General features: G+C 45.2%; 1 long non-coding RNA gene across 4 annotated transcripts in view; it reads left to right on the forward strand.

Moving 5' to 3' along the window:
* Positions 1 to 6,676: 6,676 nt before the first annotated feature.
* LOC150064981 (uncharacterized) overlaps positions 6,677 to 17,290 on the forward strand; it is a 54,072-nt gene continuing 43,458 nt past the window's right edge. The window contains exons 1-3 of one of the 4 annotated variants that reach the window (XR_016534876.1): positions 6,677 to 7,314; positions 9,107 to 9,268; positions 16,703 to 17,024. This is a non-coding gene — a long non-coding RNA (uncharacterized LOC150064981). The remainder of the gene's footprint in view (positions 7,315 to 9,106; positions 9,269 to 16,702; positions 17,025 to 17,290) is intronic. The other 3 variants (XR_016534877.1, XR_016534878.1, XR_016534875.1) reach the window with 3 other exon arrangements.

A 17,290-nucleotide genomic window follows, 5' to 3' on the forward strand; every position in this document is an offset into this window, starting at 1 on the left:
AGAGATCTAGCCCCACAGGACAGTGTCCAGGTCCTAAGCTGAAGCTCTACCACTAATCAACAAAATAAAAATAAAAATGGAGAAGGACGAATAGGATGGGGGAGGAGGAAGTGGAGGAGGAAGGCTTATATTAGCAAGGGACAATGTTGTTAACTCGGAGATACTAGTTTTCAGAAATACCTTCAAAGAAGACTTCTGTATAGACCCACAATTCTATTACTAATTCAATTATATAAAGGAGCTAGTGGGGACAGACAGTATACTTAGATCCTCTAACATATTGTTTTCTCTCTGAAAACTATACCAGGTCCATGCTAAGGTTGGGTTATCTAAGATGCTGAAATATGAGTGCTGTTCTAGTATTTTAAATATGTGTTCAGAAATATGCTAAACCTTTGTCCTCCAAGAATGATCTGTTGACCAGCAGAATTTCAGACCTATCGTCCCAAAGGAAAGTGTTTAGCTTCTCTTTAATGGCACTAATCCATCTAACAACCACATCCTTGTGGGCCTCATTTTCTACTTATTTATTTACTGTCAGTCATGGGATATGAATTCTGGGCCATGGGTGTTATTCCTGAGCTCCTCAGCGCAAGGCTACCACCCTATCCCTTGAGCCACAGTGCCAATTCCTGGTCCCCACTTTCAACTTACTGTTTGTTTTTATCAGACTGTGTGTACAAATCTGCTGCTCTTCTTCTTTTGCTCCAGATTTTTAGTGAAAGTCTGGCTTCAAAGTGGCCAACAATAAATATACCACAACCTGAATGCTACACTGTCTTGAAATTTTCTTCACCAGATTAATCAGTATATGTTATTTAAACAGCTTCATTCAAAGCCTCAGAACATGAACAAAAATGTAGACTAATTCTTGATCAAAATATAATATGAATAGTCTCTACTTCAATTCCAAAGAGTTCTTATTTCTACCTGAAATCTCAATAGGAGTCTTCACTGGCTTAGAGACTTCTCTGAAGAGGAAATAAGAATGGCCTATAGACACATGAAGAATGCCATCTCTGGCAAATAAAAACAATTTTGAGATCCCACCTCACTCCAGTTAGAATGGCCATGATCAACAGATGCTGGTGGGGATGTGGCCAGGAGGGATCACTACTACACTGTTGGTGGAAGTGCAAACTCGTTCAACCAGCATGGAAAGCAGTATGGTGATTCCTCAAAAGACTCCTTCACATTTACCCAAATGTCCAGAAACAAGGACATACTAAAGTCACCAGCACAACGATGTTCATTGCAGCATTATTTACCATAGCAAAGATGCCCCTCAGTGGATCCATTTGGAAGGAAATGGAAAGACTTGGGAAAAATCATATTTAGTGAAGTAAGCCAGACCCAAAGGAACATAGGCTCGATGATTTCCCTCATTTGCAATAATTAGCGCACATCAGGACTCTCCTAGCAGAGGATTACAATAGCTCAAAACCTAGGTACATAAGGTCATATGAGATTAAATGAAAGGAACTCCAGGATATGGAAACAAGAGCTTTATCTTGTGTGATTGTTGTTCTTAATGTACTATGTTATTTCTGTTCTCTTTTTTTTGCCCTTAAGGTTAATTTTATATTGTTACTGTATATAACTTTGTTACCTGGTATATTGTATATACATTTATTTGTTTATTTGAAATAGGAAAGGGAAGGGGAAAAAGATGATTAGGAGAGGGCAGAGGAGGGAAATGGGGACAAAAACATAAGAAGTGGTATCAATGTGTGAGAAGTAATGCACCTACTACCTGACAAATGTAACTGTAACCCCAACATTATCCCGACAATAAAAATAAGTACTTCCTACAGGAAAAAATAATAATCTTGATGTTAGAAAGGTTCTATAGTAAAGTTAGATAACCCAGAAGCTATACAGGAGAAGACTGATAGATTTAAATACATATAAAAATTAGCCAAGAGCTAGTAATCTCCGGAAGATGAAATCTGAGAATCATAATTGGAAGCCAGCACTTGCAGGAAAGTTCATAAGATTTTTATCTCCAGTAAACTATCAAAAAGCTAGAAGTGGAGCTGTCATGCAAGTGGTAGAGTACAGGTCCAAAGTTCAAACCCCAGTACTGATGTGCATGCTCGCATGCTCACACACATTCAAAATATCAAACTGTAGAACACGTCACATCAGGGACTTGGAAACTTATGCTGTAGAGAAGAAGGCCTAACTCATGGCCCAGAGCTCATTTCCTGGTCCTAGGACTGCACCTGCCTGAGATGGCACCTGCCACCTGGTCGGAAGGCGTGGCTGAGGTTTGTGATGTAAAGTAAGGCCACCTCTAGGATAGGCCCCAAACCCTTCTGCCCTCTTGGAAAGCACATGATTCCCCTTCTTTACCTACAGTGAGAGTAAACACATGGACCTCCCCCGCCCTGCCCACCTTTGTTCTGATAGATTCCTGCACCCTACATTAGTTAAATGGACTTCTTCAATAAACGAGTTCCTGCCTTGACTGGTCTCCCTGACACGTCTGATTGTTCTCTGGTGAGGGAGGGCTGGGTGCCAGCAGTCAGTTGGCCCTCTCCTCTCTATCCCTCCTGCAGGTTGAGAGAGACCGAGGACTAAAAACCCCGACATCAAACAATCTAAGATATTATTTAAAAAAAACTAAAGGAAAGCACAGACTAAAATATTTATGACATATATGACTGACAATAAATAAACATGTAGAATATATAATGCTTATACAAATCACTGAGGGTGGTGGTACATACTTGTAATCCCAGCTACAGGGGAAGTATAGATGGGAAGATGGCTGGACCAAGGCATGTCCAACTAATAATCATGGAAAGGAGCTAAACAGACACTTCTTAGGAGAGGTACATATAGCCAATAAATACATGAAATGCTCAACATCCCTTTGATTTGCTGGAGAGGAAATGAAAATCAAAACAATAGAGATTCTATCTTACTGACGTCACTGTGGTCACCATCAAGAATATAAACAACAAATTCTAGTGAAGCAGCAAGGAAAAATAAATCATTATATACTGTTGTTAGGAATGTATATTAGAGTGACCACTATGGAAGTCAGGATGAAGGCATCTAAAATAATTAAAAATAGCATCTATGGCCTAGTAATACTACTCTTAGGCATTAATCCAAAAGAATGTAAGACAAGATACAAGAAAAGCACCTGTATTTCCAAGTTCAGTGCAGCTCTATTCACAAAATCCAACCTATGTAAATATCCCAGATGTCCTATAATCAACAAATAGATCAAGAAAGTATGATATATCCATACACACACAGTAATTTATTTCCTGGGCAATGATGGATTTGGAAAAAATAATGAAGTATTCTCAGAGACAAGGAGCACAAGCCTTCTCTCATATGCAAATCTTTAACTTGTTTTTTTTTTTTGTTGCTTGTACAGAGCCTTGAATCAAGGATGTTGCCCCTTAGCTTTTTTGCTGTCTACCACTTGAGCTACAACTCCACATCTAGATTTTTGGTGGTTAATTGGAGATGAGAATATCACATATTTTCTTGCCTGATTGGCTCTGAACATATATGTAAAGTATGCTATGCAGTGGATATGCTATAAAGTGGCATAATGCCATCAAAAAGTTAACAAAAATGAAACTGAAATGTGTCTTGACTACAGCAGGTGGATGCTGTGGAGAATGGTGGGAGAATGTACACATCAGACTCAATATTCACATGTGAAAATGGAACTTGGAAACTTGATGGGTGGGGTTGAGATAGGCGGGAGGGGAAATGGATAGAGGGGAGAATGATGTGTACAAGAATGCATTGTTGAATCAAAACTATTTGAAGGTAATAATAACATATAAAAATTGGGCAAAGTGAGTGAGACAGTTCACAAAAGGCCTTCTGGATATCATGAGCGATATAGTGAAAAGATGCCCAATGCCAGTTATTAGAGGAATTCAAATAAAAAATCATAGGGGGGTATTATTACAAATGTATTAAAGTGATAAAAAGGGAAAGCACTGATTATGCTAGGTTCCAAGAGGTGAATGTACTTACATAGTGTTCCCTGAAGGTTTACATATTGGAGCCTTGGTCCCCAAATGGCAGTGCTGGGAGGTGATGTGCACCTTTAAGGGGAGGGGTCTAGTGGGAGGTGACAAGTAGTTCTTGGAGGCTGTGGTTAAATTCCTGTGACAGGATTATAATAAAAGCCTGAATCTGTCTCCATGGAGTCTCTCTGGCTTCTTGTTTGTTGATCAAATCTCTCACGCACATCCACCTGCTGTTTGTTGGATTTCTATGAGGTTGAACTGATAAAATGGTCTTGAACTTCCAAATCTGTGAGCTGAGGAAACCATTTTGTTCTTGCAAGTATCTCCTTATAGTAACAACAACAGCAAAAACAAGATTAATCCACTAGGGTATCCAGTGAATGGAGAAATGGGAACTCTAATAGACTGACAAAGCATGAAAAGTGTGTAACCACTTCAGAAAACAGCTTGGTGATTCCTTTTTTTGTTTTTATCATGGGGATTGAACTCTGGGCCTGGACACTGTCTCTGAGCTCTTTAGCTCAAGGCTAGTGCTCTACCACTTGAGCCACAGCACCACTTCTGGTTTTCTGGTGGTAAATTGGAGTTAAGAAGCTCATGGACTTTTGTGCCTGGGCTGGCTTTGAGTGTGGATCCCCAGATCTCAGCCTCCTAAGTAGTTAGGGTTACAGGCTTGAGCCCCTGTCATCGTTGTCATTGTCCTTTCCTCCTCCTCCTCCTCCTCCTCCTCCTCCTCCTCCTCCTCCTCCTCCTCCTCCTTCTTCTCCTTCTCCTTCTCCCTCTCCCTCTCCCTCTTCCTCCTCCTCCTCCTCCTTCTCCCTCTCCCTCTCCCTCTTCCTCCTCCTTCTTCTCCCTCTCCTCCTTCTTCTCCTTCTCCTTCTTCTCCGTCTCCTCCTTCTTCTCCTTCTTCTCCGTCTCCTCCTTCTCCTTCTCCTCTTTTTCCCCCTTCTTCTCCTCCTCCTTCTCCTCAGTTGTGGGACTTGAACTCTAGGTCTGGGCACTGTGGCTGAGTTCTTCAGCTCAAGGCTAGTGCTCTACCACTTGAGCCACACTCCACTTTGGCGTTTCCTTTAAAGAGTTAAAACACACCTAATTGGCACACCTAAGTATTTACACGTTGTAGGACAAAATATTCAAAATTAATTTATTTCTACCAACTTGTGAAAATAATTGAAAATGAGAATTTAAGGTAAGAATTCTAATAGTATAAAGAAGTTAAAAATCTAGATAATAGGAAAGATACTCATGGCAAATATTCAATTGTTCTACAGACTTGGTGTAATCACTGTAGAATCCTAGATGACACGTGTTTCTATAAAAACTACTATAGATATTTGCCTAGCACAAGCTAGGCATGTACTCTATCATTTGAACCATACCGTCAGCCCTGTATTTCCTTTTCAAGAAATTTGCCTAGGCTGGCCTCAAATTTTTGACTCTTCTGACTCTGTCTCTTGGATGGCTGGGACTAACTACAGGCATGCTCCACCATGCCTGGGTATTTCTTTGAAAAGCGCCACAACAAAAAAATCATCATGGGTATGACTATATATTTACTAAAGGGACAAAAATGAAAAGGACGGATGATGCTAGGTTCTAGGAGGTGAATGTGCGTGCAGAGTGTCCTGTGAAGGTTTATATATTGGAGGTTTGTTCCCCAAATGGCAGCTTTGGGAGATGGGTGCACCTTTAACTGCCAAATGCATGCCAAAAATTGAAAGGAGAGATTAAAAACACCTAAGATCATAGACTATTATTCACCACAATCAAAAAAAAAGATGGGAGCAAATTGTACACAGAAAATACGATATATACATACAGAATATTTACACACAGTGGAGTGTATACAGAAAATAGGATATACACACAGGAATATTGGTCTGGAAAAGGAAGGTAAGAGGCTGGCCATTGGGCTTAGCTTGGGGCGAACCTGAGACAGGCCTGGGCTTGCTCCCCAGGGCCTCCCCAGAAACCCTGACCCCCATGTTCCAGGCTGCCCTGAGAGTCTGGTTGGCCTTGGGCCCCTTCGTGGCCTGCGGCCCCCAGACCCCAGCTGGCCCCGAGATGCCTGGAGGCCCCCGGGCCACCCCTTTTCCCCTGGCTTCCCCGTCCAGGGTCCTGGGCTGCCCTTGAGAGCAGCCCTCCGCAGGGTTCCACCGGGCGCCCCCCATCCCCCAGGGCTCCCGCCCCCGGCAGATCCCGGTCAGCCAATGCTTGTGGAAGCTTCAAGAAACTCGTGTAAAACACCGATCGGTTATTTCTGGCGGTTCCCCCCCACCCCGCCCCAGCCTCGCAGGGCGCAAGGGCGACTCCTGAGGCAGGTGGGCGGGGCGGGGCCAGGGAATCCACGCAGCGGTGGCGGCTGGGGGCGGTGCGGAGCTCCGGAGGCTGCGGTGCGCTCCGAGACCCACCCGCTCCCTCACCGCCTCGCCCGGGGCTGCACCCGACCGGATCTAGATCCCAGCCCGTCTCCGGCGGCGGTCCGCCCGACCGGGCTGGTCGACCCTCAGCCTTTCCCGGAGACCTCGCCTCAGGCTGTCCCGAGATTCCCGCCGGCCCTCGGCCACCGGTCCTGGATGCCCTGACACCCGGCCGGCCCTCGGCGCCTGCCCCGTTACCCCGAGGCCCTGGGCAAGGCTTTGGCAGGGGCTGTCTGGAGATCCTGCCTGGCCCTCCTCTCCCAAGCTGCCTGCGGCCATCGGCCCCTGGTCCGCGGCTTCCTGGGGCGGCTCCGAGATTGTGGCGGGCCCTCGTGCCTCCCTCCCCCAGTCCAGGGCTGCCAGGAGACCCGCTAGCCTCGGTCCCGACCTGTTCCGGGCCTTCTGTGCCCCCCCTCCCCTCCCGCCTTATTCCCAGGCTTCCTCAAATCCTATCCAGAGCTGCCCTGGGTTCTGGACCAAGCACCCCCAGGGGTGCAGCCTTTGTTTCAAGACCCTGCTCCCTCCAGACCCGGGTCAGTCAGCGACTCTGGAAGCTCCACCAAAGTCCCTCTGTAAAATGTTCGTGCGTATAATGCTATTTCTGTCTTGTTGTTGGACTTGAACTCTAGGCCCGGTTGCTGTCCCTGAGCTCTTCAGCTCAAGGCTACTGCCCTACCCCTGGAGCCACAGGGCCACTTGCGGTTTTCTGGAAACCAGCCAGGGCTGGTTTTGAACCAAAATGCTCATATCACAGCTTCCTGAGTAACCAGGAATACAGCCATGGCACCCAGCGTGGCCTCGCTGGAGACAGGTGCATGGTGACAGAGCCAAGGGAATTCAGCAGCGGTGGCAAAAGCAGTGCTGAACCTGGATAGTCTGCAGCTGAGGTGAGTGATGGGGGAGAAGGGGAGCCATACAAGTGTGTGCTGATGAAGCGGGCAGCATGGCCTGCTCTGTCCCCCTGCTTCCAGATTGGAATGATCTGGTTCCCAGAAGTTGCACATGCACTAGTTTTGTTCTACTGGGTTAACCCAGGCAAATGTCAGGGTTGTATGTAGGAGAGAAGAACTGAAAATGTGAATCACCGTAAGGTCCTGGCAAGTGAAAGGCTTTAGCCTTGGGAGTGGGTGGGCAGAGTCGAGCTGCCTGTGACCACATGCATTCACGTGTCCATCCTCTCTTCCCACCCCATCTTTGCTTTGTGCGGTATATGGGGAGCTGACACCACAGTTCTTAAGTGGGAAATTAAGAGGTAAACTAACGTTCTTCTCTTAACCACCTTGAGAACAGGTCTTGCTGGGAACCTTACGCTGGCCTTTGGACCAGCTGTCCTCCTTCCCCATCTTCATGAGTGTGTGTATTATGGGCGCCTGGCTCATTTATTTTAACTTTATTTTTTGATAGCATTAGAGTTTGAACTCAGGACATATACGGCTTTAACCCCTAAATCATCCCACAGTTTTTTTTGCCTTATTTTTCTTTTCTTTTTTCTCCCCCCGCCTTTTTTTTTTTTTTTTTTTGGTCAGTTATAGGACCTAAACTCTGGGTCTGTGCATTGTCCCTGAGCTCGTTAGCTCAAGGCTACTGCCCTACCTCATGAGCCACAGGGCTACTTCCTGTCTTATTTTTCTGATAGGTTCTCATTTCCCCTCTTGAAACTTGATTCTCCTACCTATGTCTTCCAAGGAGCTGTAATTATAGGAATGAGCTGTCATATTTGAAGGAGTCTAATTTCTAAAAATCTTTTGAAATACCTTGGTGAGAGGAGATTTTAGGACAAACTTCTTTGTATTTTACTCTAAGCTTGATGATTAGCTTAGCTTGTCTTGCATTCTGATTATTTTCATTAACTTATCAGAGAGAGCAGGAAGGAATAACCAAATCCTACAATGGCCGCAAGATCTTATTTGTGTAACATTACCTCTGCTCTTTCTTCTCTGCTTCTATGTCTGTTTAGCCTGCTTTGAGCTTGAGTGATATACCAGATTGGCCTTTCTACTACTGTTAACATAGAACTATAAATTAGGCACACAGATTTGCCTTTGACTTCAACAACAAAATGACTTTTATTGCAAAGACTGATACTTGTGTAAACTTTTCTTTGCACTGGCAATTTTTAGGATGTCACAGCACTTAAGTTTTAATATTCAGTGTGTTAGCAGCATGGATTTCTTTGCTTTGATTACTGTTCTAATTTTATATCTTAGATTCTGGAACATTTCAGTGGGCATATCATTGATTCCTGAAGTCTTTTCTGTATATCAGCATTTCCTCAATCTTCATCTGAGGTTCTACTTTTGTGAGGCTTGTTGATTGTGGATGTGTAGCTCTAAGTCAGAAGGAGTGGTAGACTGTTGTATAACCACTGGCCTTGTCCTGCCTTTACACACCTTGTTTCTGACTTACAGAGGCCATAGTTTTGTGGGTGTGCTTATGAGGGCTGTGTCATGGGATTGCTGACCACCTCTTCTTGTGCGCATGCAGGTGGGTTGTCACACAGGCTTGGAGGCGAGTATGTATGCCTAATTTCCTTTTGTAAACAGACAGTTCCAGATGAAATAACTGAAGAGTGTGGTTGTGGGCTCAGAGGGGCTTTAGGGGAAGGGGTTATGCAAAACTCTGCAGTCTCTGACAATTGATGGGCGTGGAGTTTGACGCTGACCTTTCTTTCCCTTCCAGAAGGATGTTGGCTATGGAAGACATGGGGAGAACACCACCATCTTTTACACCATGAGGACTTGGATCCACTTCATTTCCTAGACAGTGGAAGGAGCATTTTTTCTGGATTCGTCCACTTCTGTCCCAGGTTCTCTGCAGATGCAGTATCTTCAGAGCAAGCAGGTGAGTTGTGTGTGCCCGGTGAGGTCTCTGGGTAGAAATCTGGCACAGAGAGACCCGGTCAAGTCCTGTATAGCTCAGGTTAGCAGCCAGAAGGGGTAGACTGGTATAGGGTAGTGTCTGGGTGGACACTTAGGCTTGTTCCCATCCTACATAGTTGATGTGGGTCAATATGAATTGAGCCTAGTGGCCAGCTCTCTGTCCTCCAGATCTCATCCTAGGTGCACTGACATATTTGGGGTGATTGTAGGGGGCCAGGATATGTTGTGAACTATCGTTACAAAGGCTGCCTCACCTGGTGAGTGCTCTTTTCCTGGTAAGTGAGTGCTCTTCTCCTGGTGAGTATCCTGTTGTTGGGAGTGCTCTCATCCTGGTGAGTGCTCAGCATTGTGCTCCCACCCTTGGACTGTGGATGCTGATGACACACTTGGAGAGCCTGGGAGGAGGAGCACCAGTGTGTCCTCTGCTTTCCTGAGGCGATTATGTTATGAGCATAGGTGTTCATCATCATTGTGAGAAAACCAAGCAGAGAAGCGGGACTGGGTATTTCACTGCATCAACCTGTACAGGGTCATTTGTGGACTGATTTTTATTTCTTTTTTCCCATCTGGGCACTACCCTTGAACTTTCTCAAGGTTAGTGCTCTACCACTTGAGCCATAGTGACACTTCTGGCTTTTTCTGTGGTACCAAGGAATTGATCCTAGGGTTTTGTGCAAGGTAGGCAAGCACTCTACCACTAGGCCATACTCCTGGCCCAAGTACAGTCTTTGACACTAGGTCTTCTATATTCCTGTTTGGTGTTAAAACATTTCTGTGAGTGATAGGTGACAGTTGTGTGATTACTGGTAAAATAAGAAGTTGATAACCTTTGTCTTTAATTGATGTAAAATGTAATTGAGCCTGGCACCGGTGGCTCACGCCTGTAATCCTAGTTACTCAGGAGGCTGACATCTGAGGATTTCAGTTCAGAGCCAGCCTGGGCACAAAAGTATGTGAAACTCTTATCTCCAATTAACCATCAGATAACTGGAAGTGGTCCTGTGGCTCAAGTGGTAGAGGTCTAGCCTTGAGCTGAAATGCTCAGGGACAGCACTGAGGCCCAGAGTTGAAGCCCCACAACTGAAAAAAAAATGCTGTAATGGATGTAAATATCTGGGGATTTATGGCCTAACAATTAAAGCTAGAGGATTCTGGAAACTAAATTGGATTGTGGTGGTGGCCACTGCTCATTGTCAAGGGTGTTTGCAGGTTGGCATCAGAAACTAATGCTGTACCAGAGAGGTGGTTGTCATGACCACAGACCTGTTGGCGATCTGGCTTTGATTGTGTCCTTCCTGGTTGCCATTCCTGTATCACTCCCTGAGTGGCAGTGAGGGACCAGAGGAGCAGGTCTGGAGAAGCTGGGGTGCAGTTGAGAATGTATATCTTGCTGGCCAGGCCTTCCTCCTTTTAGGCCCTTTGAATTGGAAGTAGAAGACATATATGCTTATCATGTCTTAGTGTGTGTAAAGAGAAAGAAAGTACATTCTCTTTGGGATATATTTAGTGCCCTAGAAAGATGGAAATGTGAATCAGGTGAGCCTGAGCCCTTGACACACCTGTCCTCCCTGGGTGGTAGGGCCTACTCTTCTCTGCAGAGGCTTAGACTTGGCATAGAAGTGACAGCTGAAGGCTAGTGGAGGTGAAGGGTAGAATTAGGCTCCCCTGGATAACAGTGAGGGAGGCTGAGATGAAGGAGGACTAAGGAAACAAAAGTCATACATATTTGGAAGGATTGAGCAGATGCTGTCTGCTGGCCAGGTGGGGTCTCAGCTCCCACTGTCACATTGCTCTGAGGCTTTTGTGAATTAGCTTGTAAACTCTGGGGTATCCAACAACATCCTTGGCTTCTACCTATCATGTGTCAGTGACAGGAACACGCTACTGCTCCTCTGTCACAAACAAGTTCCTCTAGAGAGTGCCCAGTGTTCCCTGGGGTGAGATTGTCCCCTATGGGGAATTGCTAATGTAACCCAGTGGTTCTCAGGGTTTTAAGTATCATAAGTTTTCTGGTAATGTCTCTAGGAGATTCCGAGTAAGTAAGCGAGTATGGTACAACCCAAAATTCTGTGTGTATCCCTTACCTATGGGTGTATATACCTGGGTGGCACTGACCTATTCCCCGGAGTACTTTCCAAAGTTGTGGCCCTGGGATAGGTACATGGCTCAGTTGATTCAGTATAATGCTAGCAAGCTTACTGTACTGAGTATTTATTATCCCTCTCAATCTTGGGGCTTGAACTCAGGGCTTGGGCACTGTCCCTGAACAACTTTTTGCTCAAGGCTAACTCTACCACTTGAGTCTTAGCACCACTTCTGGCTTTTTCTGTTTTCGTGGTACTGAGGAATCGAACCCAGCATTTCATACATGCTAGGTAAACACTCTACCACTAAGCCATCTCCCCAGCCCTGAATTTTTTTTAAACCCTAGTATTAAAAAATCATATTGAGTGAAGTAAGCTAGACCCAAAGAAACATAGGTTCCATGGTTTCCCTCATTTGCAATAATTAGTATACATCTAGAGTTTTCCTAGTAGCAGGTCACAATAGGTCAATAGCTACGTGCATATGACCATATAGCATGATGCTAAGCCAAATGCACTCCAGGATATAGAAATAAGAGGCTTATCTTTGGGAACTGGAGTTTGGCCTAGTGGTAGAGTGCTTGCCTAGCATGCATGAAGACCTGGGTTCAATTCCTTGGTACCACATACATAGAAAAAAGCCAGAAATGGTGCTGAGGCTCAAGTGGTAGAGCTCTAGCCTTGTGAAAGTCCAAGGACAGTGCTCAGGCCCTGAACTCAAGCCCACGGCTGCCAAAAAAAGAGGCTTATCTTTGTGGTTGTTGTTATTTTTTAATGCTATGTGAAGTTATTTCTTTTCTCTCCTTTTCCCCCTTATGGTTTATCCCCAACTGTTATGGTATCTGACTTTGGTACCTGGTATATGTGTTCATTTTTAAATTTGAATTAGGGAAGGGAAGGGGAAAAACAAGATGATGAGACAAAGGACAAAGGGTGAACCAATGTACCAGTGATATTCACAAGACAATAGGTTGGAAATGAATTTTACAACTTGGGAGGAGATAAGGAGAGAGGAAACATGGAAGGGGTAATAATGTTCGAGAAGAAATATACTCATTATCTTATGAATATAACTGTAACCCCTCTATATATCACCCTGGCAATAATATTTTGTAAAAAAGGAATTTCAAGAGTAAAAAAAAAACAGTGTCACACAAAAAAGTATAGTCCAACTTATGTAGTGATGCATGCGTGTAATCTCAACATTTGGGAGGCTGAGCGAAGAGGATTATAAGATGCGGTGGCACCTGTAATCCTAGCTCATCAGGAGGCTGAGATCTGAGGACTGTGGTTCAAAGCCAATCCAGGCACAACAGACTGTGACACTCTTTTTAATTGTTGGGATAATGTATATAGGGGTTACAGTTACATTAGTCTGGTAGTAGGTGTATTAACTTCTTGCCCATTGGTACCCCTTCTCATGTTTTTGTCCCTGTTTCCCTCCTGTTACTCCCTCCCTTTTTTTTTTGCCAGTCCTGGGCTTGAACTCAGGGCCTGAGCACTTCCCTTGGGCTTTCTCAAGGCTAGAGCTCTACCACTTGAGCCTCAGCACCACTTCTGGCTTTTTTCTATATATGTGGTACCGAGGAATTGAACCCGGGTCTTCATGCATGCTAGGCAAGAACTCTACCACTAGGCCAAACTACTACCCTCTTCCCTCTTATCTCCAATTAACCACCAGAAAACCAGAAGTGGAGCTGTGGCTCAAGAGGTAGAGTGCTATCCTTGAGCTGAAGAGCCAGGAACAGTGCCCAGGCCCAGAATTCAAGCCCCATGACTCACACACACAAAAAAAATGATGTGAGGCAACCTGGACTTTGTACTAAAAGCTTATCTCAAAAAAATTGGTGGGGGGAGAGGAGGGGTCTAGTGGTAGAGTGCTTACTTAACATCTTAACATGCATGAAGCCCGAAGTGGTGCTGTGGCTCGAGTAGTAGAGCACTAGCCTTGAGAAATCTCAAGACAGCGAGCCCTAGGAGTGGCAAAAAAGGGAGGGGTGGCTTGATGGCGGCTAGGTGAAACTTCATTTGTAGTCACTGTTCCCTTGAGTCCCTGCAAGGTATGGGTCAGCCTTCCCTCCATGGGGCTGCTGTCATGTTAATACTTTTAATCAAACCTTCCTTAGTCTGGGTTTTGAGCATCTTGGATAAGAGTGACATAAAGCCTTACTCTGAGTCAGACTTGAACATGTTTCCTAGTGTGAGAAACTACTTTTCCTGTCAAAATTAGATTGCTTCCTTTCTGTCTATCTTGTGAGAATTTTTTTTTTTGGAAAAGGTTCCTACTTTGTTCTGGTTCATTACATTTTAGTTACATTTTTTGTCTGCTGCCTGTTAGAAGCTCCTTGAATTTTGGTGACATCCTGTTAATCTACATCCTTTTGCAGATTCTGTATATGAGCTTAGCCAATTTGAGCACAGGGACAAGGCTTAATGGCTAGGGATAAAATTGAGCAGCCTTCCTACTGTATGTATGTGCTTTGTTTTGGTTGATGGCATACCCTTCTGCAGGAGTAAATTTTGTCTTGTTGAGATCCTTTAGAGATGATGTTCTTATTCCTGTAGGACATCCCAATATCCAAAGCCATTTCTAATACTAATAGCTCTATGGATAACTTCTATGGGCAGCTTCCATGAAGGTTTTCATAGGGAAAGGAGCAATGCTGGACTTGGCTGACCAGCAGTCACCCCTGTCCTCCCAGAACCCAGGTCGTTCCCTCTGCCCCTTCCTTTCTGGTTGACAGAGACTCTGTCAGGTCCCTGTGGATCATGAAGTAAGAGGTGTAAGGTACCAGTTTTATCCTTTCCTATCCAGTTTCTCCAAGTTTAATGGTAGGTTGTGGCTCTTTAGGTCTTCATAATGTGGCAGTTGCAGGCAGGCGCAGTGTAAAGTGATTGTGCCTGCAAGTCAGTGTGCATGCCCTGCCTTGTTCCAGTTGTCAGGTGGTTGCAAGGGTACACTCATTTAAGGATGACCTGAATGTATTTAGCAAGATCTGCCGCTGCAGGTTGATTCTGAATTTTAGATTTGTCCATGCTCCATCTCCTTCCTGAAAAGATGATGTCAGTGAGCACACAGTGTGGAGAGTGTGGCATGAGAGTGTGGTGCATTCTGGTACATTCTGGGGCCTGGCTCCTTAGAGGAGTTTGTCTTGTTGCTGTGTCAGGAGCACTGGTACATACATGGGGTCCAGGTGTTGTCATGGTTCTGTGCTGGCTGGTTTGATGGGCCTGAGAGGCCTGGGGTGCTGCTGTTCTGATGCCACTTTGCAATTGTATCTCACTCTGGCTAAGTTCTTCCTTGTCCCGAGCATGAGGTCGACTGCAAGCAGGAGCTGCTGGCATGCATTCAGCAGCTTCAGTAGCCAGAGATGTAGGTGGAAAAGAAGATGGGGGTGCAGCTGGAGCACCACTGAGGCAGTGCAAGTAGAGCCTGGATATCACCAACAAGCAGTTGTGTGTGTAAGAGCATGGCCTGGACATAACTAGTAAGGTGAAAGCAGCCTGGAGGAGGGCTGCTAGGACTGGGGTCCTGGGGGTCACCCTTAGGCCTTTAGCAATTTTCCAAGGAGGAAGAATGGGCTTTTGTCTCCACCATGGAGTTACTGACTCCACTGTGGTGGCACTGAGACGTCTTAAGTTACACCTTTTATAGTGCGCCTGCACTTTTGCTTGTTTTTGATTATTGTGAAAAGACTAATCTTTCATTCTATGATTTTTGTTAATATATTGAATACTTTTTGGTCTTCTAACAACTGATACATATCGTTGTTTTCAAGTGTGTGTGGGTGCATGTGTGTGGGGGGGAGTGTTCACTGCCTGTGTGGAAGATACCTTTGTGCATACAGTGTTTTAGCTTCTGTTGCATTGTTTTGTGGGTACAGAGTCTTGAGCAGGATGATGGATCCTGGCACAGCTCTGCTTAGCTCTGACTACCAGGTTCTCTGAGTTGTGCTAACAGCTTCTTTTAGAGTTTCTGTTGTCATTACAGCCTTAACTATCATAGATGATCATATGTTCTATGTTTTTTTCCCAGAAGATGCTAGTAAGTAGGTACCTCTGGATTTGAATTTCTTTGATTACCAGCAAGTTCTGTTAGAGCTTCCTGCATCAGAGAATGTCTTTTGAACCAGGGTCTGTTTGAACTGTAGTCCAAGGGAAGGCTCCGCTTTCTCTATGTATTTTGGAAACAACCCGAGTGTTGGTACTCAAGGGAACTAGATCCTCCTGACCATCCCTGTCCCTCTTGTACAGTGTTCTTCACAGGTATCTAGAGGAGACAGATGGGTGCTGCTGGGGAGTGCTAACACTTGACCAGTTGAGCCACTTCCAATTTTCTGGTGGTTAATTGGAGATAAGAGTCTCATGGCTTTCCTGGCTGGGCTGGCTCCAAACCTGAGTCTTCATATCTCAGCCTTCTGAGTAGCTAGAATTATATGAGCCATTGGCTCCTAGCGTTTTCTTGACTTTTATCTCTCTCTCTGCATCTAGTATCCCTCCTCAAAATTTATCCATATAGATTGAGCTTCTGTGTTACTTAGTTCTCCTGACTTGACCTGGCACCTAGTCAGAGGTGGCTGCCTTGGGCTTGTTGATTGGATAACTAGCTTAAGCTTAGTTTTCAACTCATACTATTCAGTGATTTGTTGGGTACCACGGGGATAGATACAATAAAGGAAAGCCTGTCCTTGTGTAATTTTATGGGTATGCTGCTTGCACAGCAGCAACAGCTGACTTAGATGGCAAGGAGCATGTCTGGTGGCAGGCACATCCTGCTTTCAGGGAACTGAGGGTCAGGTAGTAGTGTGGTGCCATAGATATGGCTTCTGGTGTGTGGTGTACAGGGCTGCTCTAGATGTGGATGACAAATGTGCCACCCAGTGGACACCTGATGTAGGCAGTGTAGGCTTCACAGGGAGCCTGTGAGTGGCACCTGAACCAGAAGGTCATTGAGGTCCTGGGACAAGGTAGCAAAAGACTGTTGTGGCTTTCATGACTTTATATATTTATTTATTTTTGTTTTAACAGTGGACTGGTAACTCAGGACTTCATAGTTGTTTAGCTTTTGATCTACCTTGAGAGTCATACCACCACCTTTTTCTGCCTTGATTATGTGTGCATGTGTGTGTGTATGTGTGTGTGTGTGTGTGTGTGTGTGTGTGTGTGTACTAATACCAATACTGAAACTCAGGAAGTCTTGTTCTTGCTTAGCTTTTTTTTTTGCTCAACCTCCTGGCTACTTTAACAGCAGAGGCACTTTTCCTGTCTCCTATTGCTTACTGTCCTCTGTCCTCTGTGTCTGCCTTCCACAGGACCTGAAGCAGAAGCTGGGCCTGTATGAAGGAGCAGGACATACTTGTCATGAGGAACATAAAGTACAAGCTGTTGCAGCTGCCCTGGGTGGATTGGGAGCTGAACTGACTCCAGGAGGACAATGTTAATTGTGTTGAGGAGTCTAGTGTGGTTGAGCTGCATCCAGCTAAACTTGGGTCCTTGGATTCCTTCTCAGTGTGTAGCTGTTGGAGTGACTATTGCCAGTCCTGATGAGGGAGAACGATGGGCTCCTCACAGACGAAGTTGGACCACCAGGAGAAGCTGCAGGAATCTCTGGTTGATCTTCAACTAGAGAAGGAGGTGAGGACCAAATGGATGAGCTATACCTGTGGGGCTGCCTTCAGCCCTGTCTATGTGACCCTGGTCATCTCGTCACACCCCAAATCTGCTCACCTGAAGTTTGGCTGGTGCTGTGCTGGTGGGAATGTGTTCCTGTATGAGTTTGCCTGTGAGTTGGGTTGTGGCCAGGAATGATCCTGGGTTGTCTGGGTGGACCAGTGGCCTCAGGGAGGTGGGGAGGAAGGCCTTCCCCAGCCTCTGCCAACTGTGAGTACAGTGGGAAGGGT

The sequence above is a fragment of the Megascapheus bottae genome, chromosome 3, assembly GCF_031878675.1.
Source record: "Megascapheus bottae isolate mThoBot1 chromosome 3, mThoBot2.hap1, whole genome shotgun sequence".
In the NCBI taxonomy this organism is placed as follows: Eukaryota; Metazoa; Chordata; class Mammalia; order Rodentia; family Geomyidae; genus Megascapheus; species Megascapheus bottae.